Source organism: Eleutherodactylus coqui, chromosome 3 (assembly GCF_035609145.1).
Source record: "Eleutherodactylus coqui strain aEleCoq1 chromosome 3, aEleCoq1.hap1, whole genome shotgun sequence".
Lineage (NCBI taxonomy): Eukaryota > Metazoa > Chordata > Amphibia > Anura > Eleutherodactylidae > Eleutherodactylus > Eleutherodactylus coqui.
In genome coordinates, this window is record NC_089839.1 from 98,613,676 (window position 1) to 98,632,239 (window position 18,564).

Below are 18,564 nucleotides of genomic sequence, written 5' to 3' on the forward strand. Positions count from 1 at the left end.
TTCTCAATCTGAATCCTGTGACTGTGTGTTTATTACATTCTTTTTATCCTAGGAGCAAATTGTTAATCATGATCCCTACCATGATCATATGTGCTTTACGCACATAACAATCTTCAAAACTTTGGATGAAAGAATCGATTTTTGTGTCTAAATGTTTAAACTGCACAAGGAAAAAGATTAAATTGAACCAAATTCTGAAAACCGCATCAAAGAGCATTGTATGGCCAACATTTGCATCTGATTGGGAGCAAAAACAAGACAGTCTTTCACCAGGATGGCCGAGTTGTTAAGGCGTTGGACTTAAGATCCAATGGATATGTATGCGCGTGGGTTCAAACCCCACTCCTGGTATAGGTTTTAGCCGGGGAGCTCTGCAAGCTAGGAATCGTAGAGCAACACAAAAGATCCTGCTGCAGGTCTCTTTGCCAATAATTTTTTTCTCAATCTGAATCCTGCGACTGTGTGTTTATAGCATTCTTTTTATCCTAGGAGCAATTGTTAATCATGATCCCTACCATGATCATATGTGCTTTACGCACATAACAATCTTCAAAACCTTGGATGAAAGAATCGATTTTTGTGTCTAAATGTTTAAACTGCACAAGGAAATAGATGAAATTGAACCAAATTCTGAAAACCGCATCAAAGAGCATTGCATGGCCAACATTTGTATCCGATTGGGAGCAAAAACAGGACCGTCTTCCACCAGGATGGCCAAGTGGTTAAGGCGTTGGACTTAAGATCCAATGGATATGTATCCGCGTGGGTTCAAACCCCACTCCTGGTATAGGTTTTAGCCGGGGAGCTCTGCAAGCTAGGAATCGTAGAGCAACACAACAGATCCTGCTGCAGGTCTCTTTGCCAATAATTTTTTTCTCAATCTGAATCCTGCGACTGTGTGTTTATAGCATTCTTTTTATCCTAGGAGCAAATTGTTAATCATGATCCCTACCATGATCATATGTGCTTTACGCACATAACAGTCTTCAAAACCTTGGATGAAAGAATCGATTTTTGTGTCTAAATGTTTAAACTGCACAAGGAAATAGATGAAATTGAACCAAATTCTGAAAACCGCATCAAAGAGCATTGTATGGCCAACATTTGCATCCGATTGGGAGCAAAAACAGGATAGTTTTACACCAGGATGGCCGAGTGGTTAAGGCGTTGGACTTAAGATCCAATGGATATGTATCCGCGTGGGTTCAAACCCCACTCCTGGTATAGGTTTTAGCCGGGGAGCTCTGCAAGCTAGGAATCGTAGAGCAACACAACAGATCCTGCTGCAGGTCTCTTTGCCAATAATTTTTTTCTCAATCTGAATCCTGCGACTGTGTGTTTATAGCATTCTTTTTATCCTAGGAGCAATTGTTAATCATGATCCCTACCATGATCATATGTGCTTTACGCACATAACAATCTTCAAAACCTTGGATGAAAGAATCGATTTTTGTGTCTAAATGTTTAAACTGCACAAGGAAATAGATGAAATTGAACCAAATTCTGAAAACCGCATCAAAGAGCATTGCATGGCCAACATTTGTATCCGATTGGGAGCAAAAACAGGACAGTCTTCCACCAGGATGGCCGAGTGGTTAAGGCGTTGGACTTAAGATCCAATGGATATGTATCCGCGTGGGTTCAAGCCCCACTCCTGGTATAGGTTTTAGCCGGGGAGCTCTGCAAGCTAGGAATCGTAGAGCAACACAACAGATCCTGCTGCAGGTCTCTTTGCCAATAAATTTTTTCTCAATCTGAATCCTGTGACTGTGTGTTTATTACATTCTTTTTATCCTAGGAGCAAATTGTTAATCATGATCCCTACCATGATCATATGTGCTTTACGCACATTACAATCTTAAAACTTTGGATGAAAGAATCGATTTTTGTGTCTAAATGTTTAAACTGCACAAGGAAATAGATGAAATTGAACCAAATTCTGAAAACCACATCAAAGAGCATTGTATGGCCAACATTTGCATCCGATTGGGAGCAAAAACAGGACAGTCTTCCACCAGGATGGCCGAGTGGTTAAGGCGTTGGATTTAAGATCCAATGGATATGTATCCGCGTGGGTTCAAACCCCACTCCTGGTATAGGTTTTAGCCGGGGAGCTCTGCAAGCTAGGAATCGTAGAGCAACACAACAGATCCTGCTGCAGGTCTCTTTGCCAATAAATTTTTTCTCAATCTGAATCCTGTGACTGTGTGTTTATTACATTCTTTTTATCCTAGGAGCAAATTGTTAATCATGATCCCTACCATGATCATATGTGCTTTACGCACATAACAATCTTCAAAACTTTGGATGAAAGAATCGATTTTTGTGTCTAAATGTTTAAACTGCACAAGGAAATAGATGAAATTGAACCAAATTCTGAAAACCGCATCAAAGAGCATTGTATGGCCAACATTTGCATCCGATTGGGAGCAAAAACAGGACAGTCTTCCACCAGGATGGCCGAGTGGTTAAGGCGTTGGACTTAAGATCCAATGGATATGTATCCGCGTGGGTTCAAACCCCACTCCTGGTATAGGTTTTAGCCGGGGAGCTCTGCAAGCTAGGAATCGTAGAGCAACAAAAAAGATCCTGCTGCAGGTCTCTTTGCCAATAATTTTTTTCTCAATCTGAATCTTGCGACTGTGTGTTTATAGCATTCTTTTTATCCTAGGAGCAAATTGTTAATCATGATCCCTACCATGATCATAGGTGCTTTACGCACATATCCAATCTACAAAACATTGGATGAAAGAATCGATTTTTGTGTCTAAATGTTTAAACTGCACAAGGAAATAGATGAAATTGAACCAAATTCTGAAAACCGCATCAAAGAGCATTGTATGGCCAACATTTGCATCCGATTGGGAGCAAAAACAGGATAGTTTTACACCAGGATGGCCGAGTGGTTAAGGCGTTGGACTTAAGATCCAATGGATATGTATCCGCGTGGGTTCAAACCCCACTCCTGGTATAGGTTTTAGCCGGGGAGCTCTGCAAGCTAGGAATCGTAGAGCAACACAACAGATCCTGCTGCAGGTCTCTTTGCCAATAATTTTTTTCTCAATCTGAATCCTGCGACTGTGTGTTTATAGCATTCTTTTTATCCTAGGAGCAATTGTTAATCATGATCCCTACCATGATCATATGTGCTTTACGCACATAACAATCTTCAAAACCTTGGATGAAAGAATCGATTTTTGTGTCTAAATGTTTAAACTGCACAAGGAAATAGATGAAATTGAACCAAATTCTGAAAACCGCATCAAAGAGCATTGCATGGCCAACATTTGTATCCGATTGGGAGCAAAAACAGAACAGTCTTCCACCAGGATGGCAGAGTGGTTAAGGCGTTGGATTTAAGATCCAATGGATATGTATCCGCGTGGGTTCAAGCCCCACTCCTGGTATAGGTTTTACCCGGGGAGCTCTGCAAGCTAGGAATCGTAGAGCAACACAACAGATCCTGCTGCAGGTCTCTTTGCCAATAAATTTTTTCTCAATCTGAATCCTGTGACTGTGTGTTTATTACATTCTTTTTATCCTAGGAGCAAATTGTTAATCATGATCCCTACCATGATCATATGTGCTTTACGCACATTACAATCTTAAAACTTTGGATGAAAGAATCGATTTTTGTGTCTAAATGTTTAAACTGCACAAGGAAATAGATGAAATTGAACCAAATTCTGAAAACCGCATCAAAGAGCATTGTATGGCCAACATTTGCATCCGATTGGGAGCAAAAACAGGACAGTCTTCCACCAGGATGGCCGAGTGGTTAAGGCGTTGGACTTAAGATCCAATGGATATGTATCCGCGTGGGTTCAAACCCCACTCCTGGTATAGGTTTTAGCCGGGGAGCTCTGCAAGCTAGGAATCGTAGAGCAACACAACAGATCCTGCTGCAGGTCTCTTTGCCAATAAATTTTTTCTCAATCTGAATCCTGTGACTGTGTGTTTATTACATTCTTTTTATCCTAGGAGCAAATTGTTAATCATGATCCCTACCATGATCATATGTGCTTTACGCACATTACAATCTTAAAACTTTGGATGAAAGAATCGATTTTTGTGTCTAAATGTTTAAACTGCACAAGGAAAAAGATGAAATTGAACCAAATTCTGAAAACCGCATCAAAGAGCATTGCATGGCCAACATTTGTATCCGATTGGGAGCAAAAGCAAGACAGTCTTTCACCAGGATGGCCAAGTGGTTAAGGCGTTGGACTTAAGATCCAATGGATATGTATCCGCGTGGGTTCAAACCCCACTCCTGGTATAGGTTTTAGCCGGGGAGCTCTGCAAGCTAGGAATCGTAGAGCAACACAACAGATCCTGCTGCAGGTCTCTTTGCCAATAAATTTTTTCTCAATCTGAATCCTGTGACTGTGTGTTTATTACATTCTTTTTATCCTAGGAGCAAATTGTTAATCATGATCCCTACCATGATCATATGTGCTTTACGCACATAACAGTCTTCAAAACCTTGGATGAAAGAATCGATTTTTGTGTCTAAATGTTTAAACTGCACAAGGAAATAGATGAAATTGAACCAAATTCTGAAAACCGCATCAAAGAGCATTGTATGGCCAACATTTGCATCCGATTGGGAGCAAAAACAGGATAGTTTTACACCAGGATGGCCGAGTGGTTAAGGCGTTGGACTTAAGATCCAATGGATATGTATCCGCGTGTGTTCAAACCCCACTCCTGGTATAGGTTTTAGCCGGGGAGCTCTGCAAGCTAGGAATCGTAGAGCAACACAACAGATCCTGCTGCAGGTCTCTTTGCCAATAATTTTTTTCTCAATCTGAATCCTGCGACTGTGTGTTTATAGCATTCTTTTTATCCTAGGAGCAATTGTTAATCATGATCCCTACCATGATCATATGTGCTTTACGCACATAACAATCTTCAAAACCTTGGATGAAAGAATCGATTTTTGTGTCTAAATGTTTAAACTGCACAAGGAAATAGATGAAATTGAACCAAATTCTGAAAACCGCATCAAAGAGCATTGCATGGCCAACATTTGTATCCGATTGGGAGCAAAAACAGAACAGTCTTCCACCAGGATGGCCGAGTGGTTAAGGCGTTGGACTTAAAATCCAATGGATATGTATCCGCGTGGGTTCAAACCCCACTCCTGGTATAGGTTTTAGCCGGGGAGCTCTGCAAGCTAGGAATCGTAGAGCAACACAACAGATCCTGCTGCAGGTCTCTTTGCCAATAAATTTTTTCTCAATCTGAATCCTGTGACTGTGTGTTTATTACATTCTTTTTATCCTAGGAGCAAATTGTTAATCATGATCCCTACCATGATCATATGTGCTTTACGCACATAACAATCTTCAAAACCTTGGATGAAAGAATCGATTTTTGTGTCTAAATGTTTAAACTGCACAAGGAAATAGATGAAATTGAACCAAATTCTGAAAACCGCATCAAAGAGCATTGCATGGCCAACATTTGTATCCGATTGGGAGCAAAAACAGAACAGTCTTCCACCAGGATGGCCGAGTGGTTAAGGCGTTGGACTTAAAATCCAATGGATATGTATCCACGTGGGTTCAAACCCCACTCCTGGTATAGGTTTTAGCCGGGGAGCTCTGCAAGCTAGGAATCGTAGAGCAACACAACAGATCCTGCTGCAGGTCTCTTTGCCAATAAATTTTTTCTCAATCTGAATCCTGTGACTGTGTGTTTATTACATTCTTTTTATCCTAGGAGCAAATTGTTAATCATGATCCCTACCATGATCATATGTGCTTTACGCACATTACAATCTTAAAACTTTGGATGAAAGAATCGATTTTTGTGTCTAAATGTTTAAACTGCACAAGGAAATAGATGAAATTGAACCAAATTCTGAAAACCGCATCAAAGAGCATTGTATGGCCAACATTTGCATCCGATTGGGAGCAAAAACAGGACAGTCTTCCACCAGGATGGCCGAGTGGTTAAGGCGTTGGACTTAAGATCCACTGGATATGTATCCGCGTGGGTTCAAACCCCACTCCTGGTATAGGTTTTAGCCGGGGAGCTCTGCAAGCTAGGAATCGTAGAGCAACACAACAGATCCTGCTGCAGGTCTCTTTGCCAATAAATTTTTTCTCAATCTGAATCCTGTGACTGTGTGTTTATTACATTCTTTTTATCCTAGGAGCAAATTGTTAATCATGATCCCTACCATGATCATATGTGCTTTACGCACATAACAGTCTTCAAAACCTTGGATGAAAGAATCGATTTTTGTGTCTAAATGTTTAAACTGCACAAGGAAATAGATGAAATTGAACCAAATTCTGAAAACCGCATCAAAGAGCATTGCATGGCCAACATTTGTATCCGATTGGGAGCAAATACAGAACAGTCTTCCACCAGGATGGCCGAGTGGTTAAGGCGTTGGACTTAAAATCCAATGGATATGTATCCGCGTGGGTTCAAACCCCACTCCTGGTATAGGTTTTAGCCGGGGAGCTCTGCAAGCTAGGAATCGTAGAGCAACACAACAGATCCTGCTGCAGGTCTCTTTGCCAATAAATTTTTTCTCAATCTGAATCCTGTGACTGTGTGTTTATTACATTCTTTTTATCCTAGGAGCAAATTGTTAATCATGATCCCTACCATGATCATATGTGCTTTACGCACATTACAATCTTAAAACTTTGGATGAAAGAATCGATTTTTGTGTCTAAATGTTTAAACTGCACAAGGAAATAGATGAAATTGAACCAAATTCTGAAAACCGCATCAAAGAGCATTGTATGGCCAACATTTGCATCCGATTGGGAGCAAAAACAGGACAGTCTTCCACCAGGATGGCCGAGTGGTTAAGGCGTTGGACTTAAGATCCACTGGATATGTATCCGCGTGGGTTCAAACCCCACTCCTGGTATAGGTTTTAGCCGGGGAGCTCTGCAAGCTAGGAATCGTAGAGCAACACAACAGATCCTGCTGCAGGTCTCTTTGCCAATAAATTTTTTCTCAATCTGAATCCTGTGACTGTGTGTTTATTACATTCTTTTTATCCTAGGAGCAAATTGTTAATCATGATCCCTACCATGATCATATGTGCTTTACGCACATAACAGTCTTCAAAACCTTGGATGAAAGAATCGATTTTTGTGTCTAAATGTTTAAACTGCACAAGGAAATAGATGAAATTGAACCAAATTCTGAAAACCGCATCAAAGAGCATTGCATGGCCAACATTTGTATCCGATTGGGAGCAAATACAGAACAGTCTTCCACCAGGATGGCCGAGTGGTTAAGGCGTTGGACTTAAAATCCAATGGATATGTATCCGCGTGGGTTCAAACCCCACTCCTGGTATAGGTTTTAGCCGGGGAGCTCTGCAAGCTAGGAATCGTAGAGCAACACAACAGATCCTGCTGCAGGTCTCTTTGCCAATAAATTTTTTCTCAATCTGAATCCTGTGACTGTGTGTTTATTACATTCTTTTTATCCTAGGAGCAAATTGTTAATCATGATCCCTACCATGATCATATGTGCTTTACGCACATTACAATCTTAAAACTTTGGATGAAAGAATCGATTTTTGTGTCTAAATGTTTAAACTGCACAAGGAAATAGATGAAATTGAACCAAATTCTGAAAACCGCATCAAAGAGCATTGTATGGCCAACATTTGCATCCGATTGGGAGCAAAAACAGGACAGTCTTCCACCAGGATGGCCGAGTGGTTAAGGCGTTGGACTTAAGATCCACTGGATATGTATCCGCGTGGGTTCAAACCCCACTCCTGGTATAGGTTTTAGCCGGGGAGCTCTGCAAGCTAGGAATCGTAGAGCAACACAACAGATCCTGCTGCAGGTCTCTTTGCCAATAAATTTTTTCTCAATCTGAATCCTGTGACTGTGTGTTTATTACATTCTTTTTATCCTAGGAGCAAATTGTTAATCATGATCCCTACCATGATCATATGTGCTTTACGCACATTACAATCTTAAAACTTTGGATGAAAGAATCGATTTTTGTGTCTAAATGTTTAAACTGCACAAGGAAATAGATGAAATTGAACCAAATTCTGAAAACCGCATCAAAGAGCATTGTATGGCCAACATTTGCATCCGATTGGGAGCAAAAACAGGACAGTCTTCCACCAGGATGGCCGAGTGGTTAAGGCGTTGGACTTAAGATCCAATGGATATGTATCCGCGTGGGTTCAAACCCCACTCCTGGTATAGGTTTTAGCCGGGGAGCTCTGCAAGCTAGGAATCGTAGAGCAACACAACAGATCCTGCTGCAGGTCTCTTTGCCAATAAATTTTTTCTCAATCTGAATCCTGTGACTGTGTGTTTATTACATTCTTTTTATCCTAGGAGCAAATTGTTAATCATGATCCCTACCATGATCATATGTGCTTTACACACATTACAATCTTAAAACTTTGGATGAAAGAATCGATTTTTGTGTCTAAATGTTTAAACTGCACAAGGAAAAAGATGAAATTGAACCAAATTCTGAAAACCGCATCAAAGAGCATTGCATGGCCAACATTTGTATCCGATTGGGAGCAAAAGCAAGACAGTCTTTCACCAGGATGGCCAAGTGGTTAAGGCGTTGGACTTAAGATCCAATGGATATGTATCCGCGTGGGTTCAAACCCCACTCCTGGTATAGGTTTTAGCCGGGGAGCTCTGCAAGCTAGGAATCGTAGAGCAACACAACAGATCCTGCTGCAGGTCTCTTTGCCAATAAATTTTTTCTCAATCTGAATCCTGTGACTGTGTGTTTATTACATTCTTTTTATCCTAGGAGCAAATTGTTAATCATGATCCCTACCATGATCATATGTGCTTTACGCACATAACAGTCTTCAAAACCTTGGATGAAAGAATCGATTTTTGTGTCTAAATGTTTAAACTGCACAAGGAAATAGATGAAATTGAACCAAATTCTGAAAACCGCATCAAAGAGCATTGTATGGCCAACATTTGCATCCGATTGGGAGCAAAAACAGGATAGTTTTACACCAGGATGGCCGAGTGGTTAAGGCGTTGGACTTAAGATCCAATGGATATGTATCCGCGTGTGTTCAAACCCCACTCCTGGTATAGGTTTTAGCCGGGGAGCTCTGCAAGCTAGGAATCGTAGAGCAACACAACAGATCCTGCTGCAGGTCTCTTTGCCAATAATTTTTTTCTCAATCTGAATCCTGCGACTGTGTGTTTATAGCATTCTTTTTATCCTAGGAGCAATTGTTAATCATGATCCCTACCATGATCATATGTGCTTTACGCACATAACAATCTTCAAAACCTTGGATGAAAGAATCGATTTTTGTGTCTAAATGTTTAAACTGCACAAGGAAATAGATGAAATTGAACCAAATTCTGAAAACCGCATCAAAGAGCATTGCATGGCCAACATTTGTATCCGATTGGGAGCAAAAACAGAACAGTCTTCCACCAGGATGGCCGAGTGGTTAAGGCGTTGGACTTAAAATCCAATGGATATGTATCCGCGTGGGTTCAAACCCCACTCCTGGTATAGGTTTTAGCCGGGGAGCTCTGCAAGCTAGGAATCGTAGAGCAACACAACAGATCCTGCTGCAGGTCTCTTTGCCAATAAATTTTTTCTCAATCTGAATCCTGTGACTGTGTGTTTATTACATTCTTTTTATCCTAGGAGCAAATTGTTAATCATGATCCCTACCATGATCATATGTGCTTTACGCACATAACAATCTTCAAAACCTTGGATGAAAGAATCGATTTTTGTGTCTAAATGTTTAAACTGCACAAGGAAATAGATGAAATTGAACCAAATTCTGAAAACCGCATCAAAGAGCATTGCATGGCCAACATTTGTATCCGATTGGGAGCAAAAACAGAACAGTCTTCCACCAGGATGGCCGAGTGGTTAAGGCGTTGGACTTAAAATCCAATGGATATGTATCCACGTGGGTTCAAACCCCACTCCTGGTATAGGTTTTAGCCGGGGAGCTCTGCAAGCTAGGAATCGTAGAGCAACACAACAGATCCTGCTGCAGGTCTCTTTGCCAATAAATTTTTTCTCAATCTGAATCCTGTGACTGTGTGTTTATTACATTCTTTTTATCCTAGGAGCAAATTGTTAATCATGATCCCTACCATGATCATATGTGCTTTACGCACATTACAATCTTAAAACTTTGGATGAAAGAATCGATTTTTGTGTCTAAATGTTTAAACTGCACAAGGAAATAGATGAAATTGAACCAAATTCTGAAAACCGCATCAAAGAGCATTGTATGGCCAACATTTGCATCCGATTGGGAGCAAAAACAGGACAGTCTTCCACCAGGATGGCCGAGTGGTTAAGGCGTTGGACTTAAGATCCACTGGATATGTATCCGCGTGGGTTCAAACCCCACTCCTGGTATAGGTTTTAGCCGGGGAGCTCTGCAAGCTAGGAATCGTAGAGCAACACAACAGATCCTGCTGCAGGTCTCTTTGCCAATAAATTTTTTCTCAATCTGAATCCTGTGACTGTGTGTTTATTACATTCTTTTTATCCTAGGAGCAAATTGTTAATCATGATCCCTACCATGATCATATGTGCTTTACGCACATAACAGTCTTCAAAACCTTGGATGAAAGAATCGATTTTTGTGTCTAAATGTTTAAACTGCACAAGGAAATAGATGAAATTGAACCAAATTCTGAAAACCGCATCAAAGAGCATTGCATGGCCAACATTTGTATCCGATTGGGAGCAAATACAGAACAGTCTTCCACCAGGATGGCCGAGTGGTTAAGGCGTTGGACTTAAAATCCAATGGATATGTATCCGCGTGGGTTCAAACCCCACTCCTGGTATAGGTTTTAGCCGGGGAGCTCTGCAAGCTAGGAATCGTAGAGCAACACAACAGATCCTGCTGCAGGTCTCTTTGCCAATAAATTTTTTCTCAATCTGAATCCTGTGACTGTGTGTTTATTACATTCTTTTTATCCTAGGAGCAAATTGTTAATCATGATCCCTACCATGATCATATGTGCTTTACGCACATTACAATCTTAAAACTTTGGATGAAAGAATCGATTTTTGTGTCTAAATGTTTAAACTGCACAAGGAAATAGATGAAATTGAACCAAATTCTGAAAACCGCATCAAAGAGCATTGTATGGCCAACATTTGCATCCGATTGGGAGCAAAAACAGGACAGTCTTCCACCAGGATGGCCGAGTGGTTAAGGCGTTGGACTTAAGATCCACTGGATATGTATCCGCGTGGGTTCAAACCCCACTCCTGGTATAGGTTTTAGCCGGGGAGCTCTGCAAGCTAGGAATCGTAGAGCAACACAACAGATCCTGCTGCAGGTCTCTTTGCCAATAAATTTTTTCTCAATCTGAATCCTGTGACTGTGTGTTTATTACATTCTTTTTATCCTAGGAGCAAATTGTTAATCATGATCCCTACCATGATCATATGTGCTTTACGCACATAACAGTCTTCAAAACCTTGGATGAAAGAATCGATTTTTGTGTCTAAATGTTTAAACTGCACAAGGAAATAGATGAAATTGAACCAAATTCTGAAAACCGCATCAAAGAGCATTGCATGGCCAACATTTGTATCCGATTGGGAGCAAATACAGAACAGTCTTCCACCAGGATGGCCGAGTGGTTAAGGCGTTGGACTTAAAATCCAATGGATATGTATCCGCGTGGGTTCAAACCCCACTCCTGGTATAGGTTTTAGCCGGGGAGCTCTGCAAGCTAGGAATCGTAGAGCAACACAACAGATCCTGCTGCAGGTCTCTTTGCCAATAAATTTTTTCTCAATCTGAATCCTGTGACTGTGTGTTTATTACATTCTTTTTATCCTAGGAGCAAATTGTTAATCATGATCCCTACCATGATCATATGTGCTTTACGCACATTACAATCTTAAAACTTTGGATGAAAGAATCGATTTTTGTGTCTAAATGTTTAAACTGCACAAGGAAATAGATGAAATTGAACCAAATTCTGAAAACCGCATCAAAGAGCATTGTATGGCCAACATTTGCATCCGATTGGGAGCAAAAACAGGACAGTCTTCCACCAGGATGGCCGAGTGGTTAAGGCGTTGGACTTAAGATCCACTGGATATGTATCCGCGTGGGTTCAAACCCCACTCCTGGTATAGGTTTTAGCCGGGGAGCTCTGCAAGCTAGGAATCGTAGAGCAACACAACAGATCCTGCTGCAGGTCTCTTTGCCAATAAATTTTTTCTCAATCTGAATCCTGTGACTGTGTGTTTATTACATTCTTTTTATCCTAGGAGCAAATTGTTAATCATGATCCCTACCATGATCATATGTGCTTTACGCACATAACAGTCTTCAAAACCTTGGATGAAAGAATCGATTTTTGTGTCTAAATGTTTAAACTGCACAAGGAAATAGATGAAATTGAACCAAATTCTGAAAACCGCATCAAAGAGCATTGTATGGCCAACATTTGCATCCGATTGGGAGCAAAAACAGGATAGTTTTACACCAGGATGGCCGAGTGGTTAAGGCGTTGGACTTAAGATCCAATGGATATGTATCCGCGTGTGTTCAAACCCCACTCCTGGTATAGGTTTTAGCCGGGGAGCTCTGCAAGCTAGGAATCGTAGAGCAACACAACAGATCCTGCTGCAGGTCTCTTTGCCAATAATTTTTTTCTCAATCTGAATCCTGCGACTGTGTGTTTATAGCATTCTTTTTATCCTAGGAGCAAATTGTTAATCATGATCCCTACCATGATCATATGTGCTTTACGCACATTACAATCTTAAAACTTTGGATGAAAGAATCGATTTTTGTGTCTAAATGTTTAAACTGCACAAGGAAATAGATGAAATTGAACCAAATTCTGAAAACCGCATCAAAGAGCATTGTATGGCCAACATTTGCATCCGATTGGGAGCAAAAACAGGACAGTCTTCCACCAGGATGGCCGAGTGGTTAAGGCGTTGGACTTAAGATCCACTGGATATGTATCCGCGTGGGTTCAAACCCCACTCCTGGTATAGGTTTTAGCCGGGGAGCTCTGCAAGCTAGGAATCGTAGAGCAACACAACAGATCCTGCTGCAGGTCTCTTTGCCAATAAATTTTTTCTCAATCTGAATCCTGTGACTGTGTGTTTATTACATTCTTTTTATCCTAGGAGCAAATTGTTAATCATGATCCCTACCATGATCATATGTGCTTTACGCACATAACAGTCTTCAAAACCTTGGATGAAAGAATCGATTTTTGTGTCTAAATGTTTAAACTGCACAAGGAAATAGATGAAATTGAACCAAATTCTGAAAACCGCATCAAAGAGCATTGCATGGCCAACATTTGTATCCGATTGGGAGCAAATACAGAACAGTCTTCCACCAGGATGGCCGAGTGGTTAAGGCGTTGGACTTAAAATCCAATGGATATGTATCCGCGTGGGTTCAAACCCCACTCCTGGTATAGGTTTTAGCCGGGGAGCTCTGCAAGCTAGGAATCGTAGAGCAACACAACAGATCCTGCTGCAGGTCTCTTTGCCAATAATTTTTTTCTCAATCTGAATCCTGCGACTGTGTGTTTATAGCATTCTTTTTATCCTAGGAGCAATTGTTAATCATGATCCCTACCATGATCATATGTGCTTTACGCACATAACAATCTTCAAAACCTTGGATGAAAGAATCGATTTTTGTGTCTAAATGTTTAAACTGCACAAGGAAATAGATGAAATTGAACCAAATTCTGAAAACCGCATCAAAGAGCATTGCATGGCCAACATTTGTATCCGATTGGGAGCAAAAACAGAACAGTCTTCCACCAGGATGGCCGAGTGGTTAAGGCGTTGGACTTAAAATCCAATGGATATGTATCCGCGTGGGTTCAAACCCCACTCCTGGTATAGGTTTTAGCCGGGGAGCTCTGCAAGCTAGGAATCGTAGAGCAACACAACAGATCCTGCTGCAGGTCTCTTTGCCAATAAATTTTTTCTCAATCTGAATCCTGTGACTGTGTGTTTATTACATTCTTTTTATCCTAGGAGCAAATTGTTAATCATGATCCCTACCATGATCATATGTGCTTTACGCACATTACAATCTTAAAACTTTGGATGAAAGAATCGATTTTTGTGTCTAAATGTTTAAACTGCACAAGGAAATAGATGAAATTGAACCAAATTCTGAAAACCGCATCAAAGAGCATTGTATGGCCAACATTTGCATCCGATTGGGAGCAAAAACAGGACAGTCTTCCGCCAGGATGGCCGAGTGGTTAAGGCGTTGGACTTAAGATCCAATGGATATGTATCCGCGTGGGTTCAAACCCCACTCCTGGTATAGGTTTTAGCCGGGGAGCTCTGCAAGCTAGGAATCGTAGAGCAACACAACAGATCCTGCTGCAGGTCTCTTTGCCAATAAATTTTTTCTCAATCTGAATCCTGTGACTGTGTGTTTATTACATTCTTTTTATCCTAGGAGCAAATTGTTAATCATGATCCCTACCATGATCATATGTGCTTTACGCACATTACAATCTTAAAACTTTGGATGAAAGAATCGATTTTTGTGTCTAAATGTTTAAACTGCACAAGGAAAAAGATGAAATTGAACCAAATTCTGAAAACCGCATCAAAGAGCATTGCATGGCCAACATTTGTATCCGATTGGGAGCAAAAGCAAGACAGTCTTTCACCAGGATGGCCGAGTGGTTAAGGCGTTGGACTTAAGATCCAATGGATATGTATCCGCGTGGGTTCAAACCCCACTCCTGGTATAGGTTTTAGCCGGGGAGCTCTGCAAGCTAGGAATCGTAGAGCAACACAAAAGATCCTGCTGCAGGTCTCTTTGCCAATAATTTTTTTCTCAATCTGAATCCTGCGACTGTGTGTTTATAGCATTCTTTTTATCCTAGGAGCAAATTGTTAATCATGATCCCTACCATGATCATATGTGCTTTACGCACATAACAATCTTCAAAACCTTGGATGAAAGAATCGATTTTTGTGTCTAAATGTTTAAACTGCACAAGGAAATAGATGAAATTGAACCAAATTCTGAAAACCACATCAAAGAGCATTGCATGGCCAACATTTGTATCCGATTGGGAGTAAAAACAGGACAGTCTTCCACCAGGATGGCCGAGTGGTTAAGGCGTTGGACTTAAGATCCAATGGATATGTATCCGCGTGGGTCCACATCCCACTCCTGGTATAGGTTTTAGCCGGGGAGCTCTGCAAGCTAGGAATCGTAGAGCAACACAACAGATCCTGCTGCAGGTCTCTTTGCCAATAAATTTTTTCTCAATCTGAATCCTGTGACTGTGTGTTTATTACATTCTTTTTATCCTAGGAGCAAATTGTTAATCATGATCCCTACCATGATCATATGTGCTTTACGCACATAACAGACTTCAAAACCTTGGATGAAAGAATCGATTTTTGTGTCTAAATGTTTAAACTGCACAAGGAAATAGATGAAATTGAACCAAATTCTGAAAACCGCATCAAAGAGCATTGTATGGCCAACATTTGCATCCGATTGGGAGCAAAAACAGGATAGTTTTACACCAGGATGGCCGAGTGGTTAAGGCGTTGGACTTAAGATCCAATGGATATGTATCCGCGTGTGTTCAAACCCCACTCCTGGTATAGGTTTTAGCCGGGGAGCTCTGCAAGCTAGGAATCGTAGAGCAACACAACAGATCCTGCTGCAGGTCTCTTTGCCAATAATTTTTTTCTCAATCTGAATCCTGCGACTGTGTGTTTATAGCATTCTTTTTATCCTAGGAGCAATTGTTAATCATGATCCCTACCATGATCATATGTGCTTTACGCACATAACAATCTTCAAAACCTTGGATGAAAGAATCGATTTTTGTGTCTAAATGTTTAAACTGCACAAGGAAATAGATGAAATTGAACCAAATTCTGAAAACCGCATCAAAGAGCATTGCATGGCCAACATTTGTATCCGATTGGGAGCAAAAACAGAACAGTCTTCCACCAGGATGGCCGAGTGGTTAAGGCGTTGGACTTAAAATCCAATGGATATGTATCCGCGTGGGTTCAAACCCCACTCCTGGTATAGGTTTTAGCCGGGGAGCTCTGCAAGCTAGGAATCGTAGAGCAACACAACAGATCCTGCTGCAGGTCTCTTTGCCAATAAATTTTTTCTCAATCTGAATCCTGTGACTGTGTGTTTATTACATTCTTTTTATCCTAGGAGCAAATTGTTAATCATGATCCCTACCATGATCATATGTGCTTTACGCACATTACAATCTTAAAACTTTGGATGAAAGAATCGATTTTTGTGTCTAAATGTTTAAACTGCACAAGGAAATAGATGAAATTGAACCAAATTCTGAAAACCGCATCAAAGAGCATTGTATGGCCAACATTTGCATCCGATTGGGAGCAAAAACAGGACAGTCTTCCGCCAGGATGGCCGAGTGGTTAAGGCGTTGGACTTAAGATCCAATGGATATGTATCCGCGTGGGTTCAAACCCCACTCCTGGTATAGGTTTTAGCCGGGGAGCTCTGCAAGCTAGGAATCGTAGAGCAACACAACAGATCCTGCTGCAGGTCTCTTTGCCAATAAATTTTTTCTCAATCTGAATCCTGTGACTGTGTGTTTATTACATTCTTTTTATCCTAGGAGCAAATTGTTAATCATGATCCCTACCATGATCATATGTGCTTTACGCACATTACAATCTTAAAACTTTGGATGAAAGAATCGATTTTTGTGTCTAAATGTTTAAACTGCACAAGGAAAAAGATGAAATTGAACCAAATTCTGAAAACCGCATCAAAGAGCATTGCATGGCCAACATTTGTATCCGATTGGGAGCAAAAGCAAGACAGTCTTTCACCAGGATGGCCGAGTGGTTAAGGCGTTGGACTTAAGATCAAATGGATATGTATCCGCGTGGGTTCAAACCCCACTCCTGGTATAGGTTTTAGCCGGGGAGCTCTGCAAGCTAGGAATCGTAGAGCAACACAAAAGATCCTGCTGCAGGTCTCTTTGCCAATAATTTTTTTCTCAATCTGAATCCTGCGACTGTGTGTTTATAGCATTCTTTTTATCCTAGGAGCAAATTGTTAATCATGATCCCTACCATGATCATATGTGCTTTACGCACATAACAATCTTCAAAACCTTGGATGAAAGAATCGATTTTTGTGTCTAAATGTTTAAACTGCACAAGGAAATAGATGAAATTGAACCAAATTCTGAAAACCACATCAAAGAGCATTGCATGGCCAACATTTGTATCCGATTGGGAGTGAAAACAGGACAGTCTTCCACCAGGATGGCCGAGTGGTTAAGGCGTTGGACTTAAGATCCAATGGATATGTATCCGCGTGGGTTCAAACCCCACTCCTGGTATAGGTTTTAGCCGGGGAGCTCTGCAAGCTAGGAATCGTAGAGCAACACAACAGATCCTGCTGCAGGTTTCTTTGCCAATAAATTTTTTCTCAATCTGAATCCTGTGACTGTGTGTTTATTACATTCTTTTTATCCTAGGAGCAAATTGTTAATCATGATCCCTACCATGATCATATGTGCTTTACGCACATTACAATCTTAAAACTTTGGATGAAAGAATCGATTTTTGTGTCTAAATGTTTAAACTGCACAAGGAAAAAGATGAAATTGAACCAAATTCTGAAAACCGCATCAAAGAGCATTGCATGGCCAACATTTGTATCCGATTGGGAGCAAAAGCAAGACAGTCTTTCACCAGGATGGCCGAGTGGTTAAGGCGTTGGACTTAAGATCCAATGGATATGTATCCGCGTGGGTTCAAACCCCACTCCTGGTATAGGTTTTAGCCGGGGAGCTCTGCAAGCTAGGAATCGTAGAGCAACACAAAAGATCCTGCTGCAGGTCTCTTTGCCAATAATTTTTTTCTCAATCTGAATCCTGCGACTGTGTGTTTATAGCATTCTTTTTATCCTAGGAGCAAATTGTTAATCATGATCCCTACCATGATCATATGTGCTTTACGCACATAACAGTCTTCAAAACCTTGGATGAAAGAATCGATTTTTGTGTCTAAATGTTTAAACTGCACAAGGAAATAGATGAAATTGAACCAAATTCTGAAAACCGCATCAAAGAGCATTGTATGGCCAACATTTGCATCCGATTGGGAGCAAAAACAGGATAGTTTTACACTAGGATGGCCGAGTGGTTAAGGCGTTGGACTTAAGATCCAATGGATATGTATCCGCGTGGGTTCAAACCCCACTCCTGGTATAGGTTTTAGCCGGGGAGCTCTGCAAGCTAGGAATCGTAGAGCAACACAAAAGATCCTGCTGCAGGTCTCTTTGCCAATAATTTTTTTCTCAATCTGAATCCTGCGACTGTGTGTTTATAGCATTCTTTTTATCCTAGGAGCAAATTGTTAATCATGATCCCTACCATGATCATATGTGCTTTACGCACATAACAGTCTTCAAAACCTTGGATGAAAGAATCGATTTTTGTGTCTAAATGTTTAAACTGCACAAGGAAATAGATGAAATTGAACCAAATTCTGAAAACCGCATCAAAGAGCATTGTATGGCCAACATTT

At 40.8% G+C, this 18,564-nt stretch overlaps 40 non-coding genes across 40 annotated transcripts; all 40 read left to right on the top strand.

Moving 5' to 3' along the window:
• The first annotated feature begins 704 nt into the window (after positions 1-704).
• On the top strand, positions 705-787 carry TRNAL-UAA (transfer RNA leucine (anticodon UAA)). The gene has a single exon. It is a non-coding gene; the product is annotated as a tRNA-Leu (tRNA).
• Positions 788-1,141: 354 nt separating this feature from the next.
• Positions 1,142-1,224, top strand: TRNAL-UAA (transfer RNA leucine (anticodon UAA)). The gene has a single exon. It is a non-coding gene; the product is annotated as a tRNA-Leu (tRNA).
• A 353-nt stretch (positions 1,225-1,577) lies between these two features.
• TRNAL-UAA (transfer RNA leucine (anticodon UAA)) lies at positions 1,578-1,660 on the top strand. Its single transcript has one exon. It is a non-coding gene; the product is annotated as a tRNA-Leu (tRNA).
• A 353-nt stretch (positions 1,661-2,013) lies between these two features.
• On the top strand, positions 2,014-2,096 carry TRNAL-UAA (transfer RNA leucine (anticodon UAA)). Its single transcript has one exon. It is a non-coding gene; the product is annotated as a tRNA-Leu (tRNA).
• A 354-nt stretch (positions 2,097-2,450) lies between these two features.
• On the top strand, positions 2,451-2,533 carry TRNAL-UAA (transfer RNA leucine (anticodon UAA)). Its single transcript has one exon. It is a non-coding gene; the product is annotated as a tRNA-Leu (tRNA).
• A 355-nt stretch (positions 2,534-2,888) lies between these two features.
• Positions 2,889-2,971, top strand: TRNAL-UAA (transfer RNA leucine (anticodon UAA)). The gene has a single exon. It is a non-coding gene; the product is annotated as a tRNA-Leu (tRNA).
• A 353-nt stretch (positions 2,972-3,324) lies between these two features.
• TRNAL-UAA (transfer RNA leucine (anticodon UAA)) lies at positions 3,325-3,407 on the top strand. Its single transcript has one exon. It is a non-coding gene; the product is annotated as a tRNA-Leu (tRNA).
• A 353-nt stretch (positions 3,408-3,760) lies between these two features.
• On the top strand, positions 3,761-3,843 carry TRNAL-UAA (transfer RNA leucine (anticodon UAA)). Its single transcript has one exon. It is a non-coding gene; the product is annotated as a tRNA-Leu (tRNA).
• A 353-nt stretch (positions 3,844-4,196) lies between these two features.
• On the top strand, positions 4,197-4,279 carry TRNAL-UAA (transfer RNA leucine (anticodon UAA)). The gene has a single exon. It is a non-coding gene; the product is annotated as a tRNA-Leu (tRNA).
• Positions 4,280-4,633: 354 nt separating this feature from the next.
• On the top strand, positions 4,634-4,716 carry TRNAL-UAA (transfer RNA leucine (anticodon UAA)). The gene has a single exon. It is a non-coding gene; the product is annotated as a tRNA-Leu (tRNA).
• A 353-nt stretch (positions 4,717-5,069) lies between these two features.
• TRNAL-UAA (transfer RNA leucine (anticodon UAA)) lies at positions 5,070-5,152 on the top strand. The gene has a single exon. It is a non-coding gene; the product is annotated as a tRNA-Leu (tRNA).
• A 354-nt stretch (positions 5,153-5,506) lies between these two features.
• TRNAL-UAA (transfer RNA leucine (anticodon UAA)) lies at positions 5,507-5,589 on the top strand. Its single transcript has one exon. It is a non-coding gene; the product is annotated as a tRNA-Leu (tRNA).
• Positions 5,590-5,942: 353 nt separating this feature from the next.
• On the top strand, positions 5,943-6,025 carry TRNAL-UAA (transfer RNA leucine (anticodon UAA)). Its single transcript has one exon. It is a non-coding gene; the product is annotated as a tRNA-Leu (tRNA).
• A 354-nt stretch (positions 6,026-6,379) lies between these two features.
• Positions 6,380-6,462, top strand: TRNAL-UAA (transfer RNA leucine (anticodon UAA)). Its single transcript has one exon. It is a non-coding gene; the product is annotated as a tRNA-Leu (tRNA).
• Positions 6,463-6,815: 353 nt separating this feature from the next.
• TRNAL-UAA (transfer RNA leucine (anticodon UAA)) lies at positions 6,816-6,898 on the top strand. The gene has a single exon. It is a non-coding gene; the product is annotated as a tRNA-Leu (tRNA).
• A 354-nt stretch (positions 6,899-7,252) lies between these two features.
• TRNAL-UAA (transfer RNA leucine (anticodon UAA)) lies at positions 7,253-7,335 on the top strand. Its single transcript has one exon. It is a non-coding gene; the product is annotated as a tRNA-Leu (tRNA).
• A 353-nt stretch (positions 7,336-7,688) lies between these two features.
• Positions 7,689-7,771, top strand: TRNAL-UAA (transfer RNA leucine (anticodon UAA)). The gene has a single exon. It is a non-coding gene; the product is annotated as a tRNA-Leu (tRNA).
• Positions 7,772-8,124: 353 nt separating this feature from the next.
• Positions 8,125-8,207, top strand: TRNAL-UAA (transfer RNA leucine (anticodon UAA)). Its single transcript has one exon. It is a non-coding gene; the product is annotated as a tRNA-Leu (tRNA).
• A 353-nt stretch (positions 8,208-8,560) lies between these two features.
• Positions 8,561-8,643, top strand: TRNAL-UAA (transfer RNA leucine (anticodon UAA)). Its single transcript has one exon. It is a non-coding gene; the product is annotated as a tRNA-Leu (tRNA).
• Positions 8,644-8,997: 354 nt separating this feature from the next.
• On the top strand, positions 8,998-9,080 carry TRNAL-UAA (transfer RNA leucine (anticodon UAA)). Its single transcript has one exon. It is a non-coding gene; the product is annotated as a tRNA-Leu (tRNA).
• Positions 9,081-9,433: 353 nt separating this feature from the next.
• On the top strand, positions 9,434-9,516 carry TRNAL-UAA (transfer RNA leucine (anticodon UAA)). Its single transcript has one exon. It is a non-coding gene; the product is annotated as a tRNA-Leu (tRNA).
• A 354-nt stretch (positions 9,517-9,870) lies between these two features.
• On the top strand, positions 9,871-9,953 carry TRNAL-UAA (transfer RNA leucine (anticodon UAA)). Its single transcript has one exon. It is a non-coding gene; the product is annotated as a tRNA-Leu (tRNA).
• Positions 9,954-10,306: 353 nt separating this feature from the next.
• Positions 10,307-10,389, top strand: TRNAL-UAA (transfer RNA leucine (anticodon UAA)). Its single transcript has one exon. It is a non-coding gene; the product is annotated as a tRNA-Leu (tRNA).
• A 354-nt stretch (positions 10,390-10,743) lies between these two features.
• TRNAL-UAA (transfer RNA leucine (anticodon UAA)) lies at positions 10,744-10,826 on the top strand. The gene has a single exon. It is a non-coding gene; the product is annotated as a tRNA-Leu (tRNA).
• Positions 10,827-11,179: 353 nt separating this feature from the next.
• TRNAL-UAA (transfer RNA leucine (anticodon UAA)) lies at positions 11,180-11,262 on the top strand. Its single transcript has one exon. It is a non-coding gene; the product is annotated as a tRNA-Leu (tRNA).
• A 354-nt stretch (positions 11,263-11,616) lies between these two features.
• Positions 11,617-11,699, top strand: TRNAL-UAA (transfer RNA leucine (anticodon UAA)). Its single transcript has one exon. It is a non-coding gene; the product is annotated as a tRNA-Leu (tRNA).
• Positions 11,700-12,052: 353 nt separating this feature from the next.
• TRNAL-UAA (transfer RNA leucine (anticodon UAA)) lies at positions 12,053-12,135 on the top strand. Its single transcript has one exon. It is a non-coding gene; the product is annotated as a tRNA-Leu (tRNA).
• A 354-nt stretch (positions 12,136-12,489) lies between these two features.
• On the top strand, positions 12,490-12,572 carry TRNAL-UAA (transfer RNA leucine (anticodon UAA)). The gene has a single exon. It is a non-coding gene; the product is annotated as a tRNA-Leu (tRNA).
• Positions 12,573-12,925: 353 nt separating this feature from the next.
• Positions 12,926-13,008, top strand: TRNAL-UAA (transfer RNA leucine (anticodon UAA)). Its single transcript has one exon. It is a non-coding gene; the product is annotated as a tRNA-Leu (tRNA).
• A 354-nt stretch (positions 13,009-13,362) lies between these two features.
• On the top strand, positions 13,363-13,445 carry TRNAL-UAA (transfer RNA leucine (anticodon UAA)). The gene has a single exon. It is a non-coding gene; the product is annotated as a tRNA-Leu (tRNA).
• Positions 13,446-13,798: 353 nt separating this feature from the next.
• On the top strand, positions 13,799-13,881 carry TRNAL-UAA (transfer RNA leucine (anticodon UAA)). The gene has a single exon. It is a non-coding gene; the product is annotated as a tRNA-Leu (tRNA).
• A 353-nt stretch (positions 13,882-14,234) lies between these two features.
• On the top strand, positions 14,235-14,317 carry TRNAL-UAA (transfer RNA leucine (anticodon UAA)). Its single transcript has one exon. It is a non-coding gene; the product is annotated as a tRNA-Leu (tRNA).
• A 353-nt stretch (positions 14,318-14,670) lies between these two features.
• On the top strand, positions 14,671-14,753 carry TRNAL-UAA (transfer RNA leucine (anticodon UAA)). The gene has a single exon. It is a non-coding gene; the product is annotated as a tRNA-Leu (tRNA).
• A 791-nt stretch (positions 14,754-15,544) lies between these two features.
• TRNAL-UAA (transfer RNA leucine (anticodon UAA)) lies at positions 15,545-15,627 on the top strand. The gene has a single exon. It is a non-coding gene; the product is annotated as a tRNA-Leu (tRNA).
• Positions 15,628-15,980: 353 nt separating this feature from the next.
• Positions 15,981-16,063, top strand: TRNAL-UAA (transfer RNA leucine (anticodon UAA)). Its single transcript has one exon. It is a non-coding gene; the product is annotated as a tRNA-Leu (tRNA).
• A 353-nt stretch (positions 16,064-16,416) lies between these two features.
• TRNAL-UAA (transfer RNA leucine (anticodon UAA)) lies at positions 16,417-16,499 on the top strand. The gene has a single exon. It is a non-coding gene; the product is annotated as a tRNA-Leu (tRNA).
• A 353-nt stretch (positions 16,500-16,852) lies between these two features.
• On the top strand, positions 16,853-16,935 carry TRNAL-UAA (transfer RNA leucine (anticodon UAA)). The gene has a single exon. It is a non-coding gene; the product is annotated as a tRNA-Leu (tRNA).
• Positions 16,936-17,289: 354 nt separating this feature from the next.
• TRNAL-UAA (transfer RNA leucine (anticodon UAA)) lies at positions 17,290-17,372 on the top strand. The gene has a single exon. It is a non-coding gene; the product is annotated as a tRNA-Leu (tRNA).
• Positions 17,373-17,725: 353 nt separating this feature from the next.
• Positions 17,726-17,808, top strand: TRNAL-UAA (transfer RNA leucine (anticodon UAA)). The gene has a single exon. It is a non-coding gene; the product is annotated as a tRNA-Leu (tRNA).
• Positions 17,809-18,162: 354 nt separating this feature from the next.
• Positions 18,163-18,245, top strand: TRNAL-UAA (transfer RNA leucine (anticodon UAA)). Its single transcript has one exon. It is a non-coding gene; the product is annotated as a tRNA-Leu (tRNA).
• The last annotated feature ends 319 nt before the right edge of the window (positions 18,246-18,564 follow it).